This window comes from Sapajus apella, unplaced genomic scaffold (genome assembly GCF_009761245.1).
Source record: "Sapajus apella isolate SASKATOON/1434 unplaced genomic scaffold, GSC_monkey_1.0 scaffold3901, whole genome shotgun sequence".
In the NCBI taxonomy this organism is placed as follows: Eukaryota; Metazoa; Chordata; class Mammalia; order Primates; family Cebidae; genus Sapajus; species Sapajus apella.
The window spans coordinates 1-6,397 of NW_022440827.1; the positions used below are offsets into that span (position 1 = coordinate 1).

The following is a 6,397-nucleotide window of genomic DNA, read 5'->3' on the forward strand; positions in this document are numbered from 1 at the left end:
AACATTTCCAATGGTGTGTAAAAAGTTTGGAAGGACCTTCATGAGGTTTTCTTTAACCTGTATTTTCCTGGTCAGAGGCTTCGTATCAGCAGCCTGCACCCGCAGCCCTTCCTCCCGCATCCGCAGCCCTTCCTCCCCAACCCGCAGCCCTTCCTCCCCAACCCGGGGCCCTTCCTCCCCCACCCGTGGCCCTTCCTCCCCCACCTGCGGCTCTTCCTCCCCAACCTGCGGCTCTTCCTCCCCAACCTGCGGCTCTTCCTCCCCCACCCGCGGCTCTTCCTCTTGCACCTGCAGCTCTTCTTCTTGCACAGCCATCATGGACTGCAGAGCAGAAAGTTCCAACTGTGAATAGAGGAAACAATAGCTGCCATGTTTACATTTTAACACGGAGGCAAATGCTTTCGCATATCACATCAGTATCAGCCAGTAATGCAAGAGAAAACGAGATAAGAACAGGGCTCTACAGGATCAAATAAAAAATCCATGCAGTATAGTAACAAACAATGTTTTATGGGAAGATGTAATAGTTGTTTTTAATGACATCTTCCACCATAACTGACACCATAAAACACATCAAATTTGTTTAATAAGCTTATTATGATACTGAAAAAGAATGGTGACCATTAGCAGAAGCAAGAAGAGATGAAGTTTTTATGCAAGTACTTCAGCTAATAGAGGAAAAAATGATAGCATTAGGATATCTCCATTTTGCAACCCTTAATGAATTAATGGATTAGGCATCAAACCACAAAAGCTGCTAACATCACGAGATCACCAAACAGTACATGCCTCCAGATGGAAGAACATGCCACCACCTCTGAGGAATCCTGCCAAAAGCTAGCACTACATGCCCTCAACTTTCAGTGTTCTCAACAGAACAGTTTTGAACTGTGTTAATGTTTCATTCTTAATATGTAAGTCACCTTGACAATTAATGGGAAATAGAAAACCTAAAATTCAATCCTAATATAAATAAATGAAACTATATAGTAAATAGATAATAAAACCACCCAAAAGATAAGACAAATTAATCCAAATAATTTTTGAACTCACTAACTGAACACTGTCAGTGCAAAATACCCTAAGGATAAAAAGAATTACAAAAATACCTTAAGGATAAAAAGAATTACAAAAAAATATAAACATTACATAATACATTTACTGTTCATAGTGGTATTTATGTAGTGATTCAGGAACTACTTTTGCATATTATAGTATCCTGCAAATGTGTAAATCTTTTGAAATATATTGATGTTATAAGTAACCAGGGCTCTGAAGGAGATACAAATATGAAATGAAGGAAAAAAGAACTATATTGTTAAATTAGAATTACAGAACTCAGTATCAAATCTTCATATGTATACAAATACACACATATATTCTTAAAAATATTCACTGCTAGCTCTGTTCACTTAAAAGGGCCTAGAAGCAAAAGGTATCCATGTAGCAATAAAGACATCTTGTGCCCAGATCACAGTTTGTCAATGCCATTACCCACCAGAAGGAACCAGGGAGCTCTTTAGGATAATGGCTGATTCGGAGACTGAGGCAGTTAAAGTAAAAGGTACTCGTAGAACACCTTACTGTGCTAGAAACTATTAAAGTGCAAAAAACAAAAACAAAACAAACGAAAAAAACTGATGGGGATATGGCAAAGGGTCAGAGAAATAGCTTGATGAGGTTCCCACTGACTGAATCTGGGTTAATTTGAGGAGTAAAGGAAATCATTATTGAAATCAATAATATAATGATTTTTTAAAATCCATATTGATAAAAACAAATGGGGTACAGAGATAGGGAAAGGACAGTTCTTCTTTATAAAATAATATCCACAAAGAAATAAAGAAGAAATTTTTTTTTTTTTTTTTAAGATGGGGTTTCACCATGATGGCCAGGCTGGTCTTGAGCTCCTGACCTCAGGTGATCCACCCACCTCAGCCTCCCAAAGTGCTAGGATTACAGGCGTGAAACACCACACCCGGCTTAAATAAGAAATTTTGCAAACAGAAAATCATAATTTTTTTCTGAGACTGAGTCTCATTCTGTCGCCAAGGCTGGTGTGCAGTGGGGCAACCTTTCTGCCTCCCGGATTCAAGCAGTTCTCCTGCCTCAGCCTCCTGCATAGCTGGGATTACAGGCACGTTCTACCATGCCCGACTAATTTCTGTATTTTTAGTAGAGATGTAGCTTTATCATGTTGCCCGGTCTGGCCTCAAACTCCTGAGCTCAAGTGATCCACTCTCCTGGGCCTCCCAAAGTGCTGGGATTAAAGGCATGAGCCATCATGCCCAGCCCTGAAAAATCACTATTTTTAAGCTACCAATATAAGAGTTGGTTCAAGCAAGGCTCAAATGATACTACAGCCACTGAGTGAATGATTGCCGGAAAACAGAACTGTCAACATCTCAAATTCAGCCAGCAGATGACTTACATATAAAGGGGAAAATGAACCTTTTGTAATGGACAGATTTAGCAGCTACAACCATAACCTCATGACTAAATTTCATATCACCAAGGATGATACAAACTGATTACCATGCACTGATGTGATGCACTAAGAAAGATGTCATCCAGGCTCACACCTGTAATCCCAGCACTTTGGGAGGCTGAGACAGGTGGATCATTTGAGGCTAGGAGTTCTAAACCAGCCTGGCCAACACGGTGAAATCCCATCTCTAAAAACACAAAACAAAACAAAACAAAAACAAACTAGCCAAGTATGGTGACGCATGCCTGTAGTTCTAGCTCCACTTTGGGAGGCTGAGGTGGGAAGATCCCTTGAACCCGGGAAGCAGAGGTTGCATTGAGCTGAGATTTCACCACTGCAATCCAGCCTGGGCAATGACAGATTCTGTCACACACAAAAAAAAAAACAAAAAGAGACAGAGAGAGAGATAAGAAAAGAAATGGGGTTGGGTGGTGAGGGGAGGGGAAGGGAAAAGTCATCCATATGGTATTCCTGCCAAAAATGTTTAACTGGAACCTAATCACAAGAAAACAATCATGGCTAAATTAAGGAATAGTCACAGTCCTGAATTCTTCAGAAATGCCAGTCTCGCCAAAAAGAAATAAAAGCTCAACAATTGTTCTAGATTAGAGACTCAGAGACATGACAACTAAGCACAATGCATAACCCCTGGGATGGCAGAAACCAAAATAGCTATACAGAACATTATTGGGACAATAGGAACTCTGAATGTGGATTGTGTATTAGACACTAAGCTTCTATCAAGGTTAAATTTTCCGAGTGTGATAATTGTATTGCAGCTATGTAGGAGAATGCTCTTGTTCTGAGGAAATGCTGATGTATGCAGCATAAAGTGTCATGATTTCTGTCAGTAATTTTCCAATGGTTCAGAAAATACATTACATCCACATATATGTGTGTACATACAAAGAAATAAGGCAATTGTGGCAGAATGTTAATAATTCTGAATAAAAATGTATATGAGTCTTCACTATGCTATTCTTGCCCTTTTTCTGTAGGTTTGAAATTTCCAAAATACAAAATTTAGAGAAAAGTACACTTTTTAAAAAAGGCATATAAAGAATTAATAAAACAAATCCAACATTATTTTACTCTTTGATTAGTATAACGTTTTCAAACTAGAGAATTGGCAAATGACTCAATGTACACTGCCTACCCTTCCTAAGAGTTTAATGTAGGTGATGTCAAGTTATAGCGAGTGGCCCCAGACTTGAAAGATACCCAGGAAAAGCTGTCAGCACATGGCCTTGCTGTGCAGGATTAGAACCACTACCTCCTGCATTTCTGAATCCCTGCAAAACTACCTGAAAAGGAGAATAAGGACAGACTTTCTCTGGGCCAAATTGTGACCCCAAAGCAACAACCTCAACTCAACATAAGGTAAGGACAGTTCGTCAGCCTTTCAGAGGAATTCCAAACTTATTTTTTCCACTAAGGTAAGAAAAGAAAAGAGTCTTAGCCAAACCTATCAATACAAAGATTAACAGAAAACAAAGTCCCTGAATGAAATGAAATTTCATACTTACCTAATGTGGATCTGGGTATGCTGGCATCTTCTTTGGCAGTCAATGAAGTACTATCATCTATGGAAGGTATCTGCACTGAACTCTAAAAAACTGGGGGACTTAGGAAGATGCAGGAACTATGACCACAATGACAGCACTGAGAATATTCTCACAATTTTGTATTAAAATTATCAAACTTACACCTCAAATGTAAAAAGGAAACACATTCCGCATGAATTATCTAAGTCTATAGTTCTTACTTGATCAGTCTGTTCTCCAAGAGGAGGGCCAATGGCGGGAACTTCAGCTCATTGGTTAGAGATGGGTGCTTGGGACATCATGGAGTCTCTCCCTTCCAAATAACTGACACAGTAATTCTGAATTTCTTTCCATTAAGGTTTGCACCATCTCTGCAGCAACCTAGTAAGAGGAAATCACAAATAACATTAGAAAGATATTCTAGTAAAACAAAATTTTTTTTCATTTTTTTTGGAAAACAAATTTTTTTTCTGATATTATTTCTTCAAAGTCAACCATTTGTAAAATTAAGCAAACAAACAAACAAAACAGTGGGTTCTTAGGAAACAGTTTTCCTGCTTTCAGTTTACAGGGAAAAACGCAGTTAAGGTGAATGGAAAAAGTCTCATAGGTAGAACATTGGAGAAAAAACTGAATTTAACACATTTGTAACAGGTAAGAGAAAGAGAATCTGAAATAGGTTCTGCTAGAACTATCAGGCTAAGATTCTGGAATTAAGATAACAGTTGTCTTTCTTCCTGGACAGCTGTTTCTTAGGACTGGATTGCTCTTCAAGCATTTGTGTGGTTCACTACCTTCAGTCTTTGCCAAATGACACCTTATCAAGTTGGCCTTCCCCACACATCCTATCCAAAACAGCAATCTCGTTGGCCAAAGGGTACAAGCTTTTGGGTACACAGTGAATATGTTTTGGGAATCTGATGTATAGCATGGTGACTTTAGTTAATAATACTGCATTATTTACTTGAGTTAATAATTCTATATTATTTACTTGTAATTTGCTAAGAGAGTAGATCTTCAGTGTCTTCACCACAGATGCATGAAATCTGTAGTCAAGGACGTGTTAATTTGATTGTAGGAATCATTTCACAATGTATACAGATATCAAAACATCATGTTGCACACCTTGAATATAGACAGTATTTGCAATTATACCTCAATAAAGCTGGGGAAAAAACTTTAAAGGACCCAGCAATCTCTTCTCTATTCCCAATATCCCTTACTGTGCTAAATATTTTTTTTTTAAAGCACTCATCATTATCTGATATGCAGCTCTCTCTGCTTCCCCTACATGGAATGTAAGTTTCCTAAAGGCAACCTCGTGCTGAATCTCAAGCACCCGGTACAGTGTCTGGCACATCACAGGCACTCACTACATATTTACTGAATGAGTCCATTACACACATTAAACATTTTTATCAGACCACATGATCAGGGGAATCTCAATATCAAAATCACCAAACTCAGTTTCATTTCAAATCCCAGTTTTCTAAGACAGATGATGACCCAATAAGGGAAACAGCTAGAACTTCTGTAACGATCAATGCACAGAAAGTCTGCAGTTAAACAGAAAATCTGGAAATAATAAATTGATATTAAAATTACTGAGGGTATAAGACGATGAATCGTAACACTGTCTCTGAGGAAAAGTACTGTTGTTTTAAGTGAGAGGCTGAGCTCATTTCAAAGGGAAATAGATTTTTTTTTTAATTTGTTAATTGTTTATTTATCAAGAGAAACTATTTCTTAGTCCACATATTCAGGTGTCATAGTTCAGGTACCCGAGTCAGTGACAAACCTCTAGGTAATTGAACCTGAAGAAATTCTTTCTATTCCAAGATCACGTTATACCACGAAAGATACCGGCTTTTCTCATCTCCTCAAAATCTTTCTCAGGACTGTAATTTTTGTAGAAATCTGCGTATGCCTTCTTTCTTGGTTCAGCCACACCAAACTTAAGAGAACTGCAACCCCCAGGGATACTAGGAATGCTTCAACCATACGAATTCGCAGACACCTGGCCAGAAGGCCACGCATCTCAGGTTTTGCCAAAACTTCAGAAGCCATTTTTTTTAAGTTAAGCAATTATTTTATTTCCTTGGCCTGATGGCATTGACTTCATTATACAAGAACTTGCAGCTGACAAAACTGACACACAGATATCGCCCAAGAGGAAGGACCCTTTTCATTAGCAGAGATGAATGGAAATGTCATGTCTGAATGCAATTCCTGCTCCCCACTCCCACCCCACAAAATCCCAAAAGTGAAAACAAATCAATAAAATCCCCAAGATTTACTAAAAGTCATCCCTCGAAACCTAACTAGCAGCTGCAGTGGATGATAACCAAGGAAGGAAGCAGCTGGT

At 38.6% G+C, this 6,397-nt stretch overlaps 1 long non-coding RNA gene and 1 pseudogene across 1 annotated transcript; both read right to left on the reverse strand.

Annotated features, from left to right (window-relative positions):
- Nucleotides 1–2,817: 2,817 nt before the first annotated feature.
- On the reverse strand, nt 2,818–4,365 carry LOC116547634. Its single transcript, XR_004267127.1, has 3 exons — nt 4,254–4,365; nt 4,015–4,112; nt 2,818–2,851 (listed from the first exon to the last, which is right to left on the reverse strand). It is a non-coding gene; the product is annotated as an uncharacterized LOC116547634 (long non-coding RNA).
- A 1,364-nt stretch (nt 4,366–5,729) lies between these two features.
- LOC116547633 lies at nt 5,730–6,099 on the reverse strand (annotated as a pseudogene).
- Between the last annotated feature and the right edge of the window lie 298 nt (nt 6,100–6,397).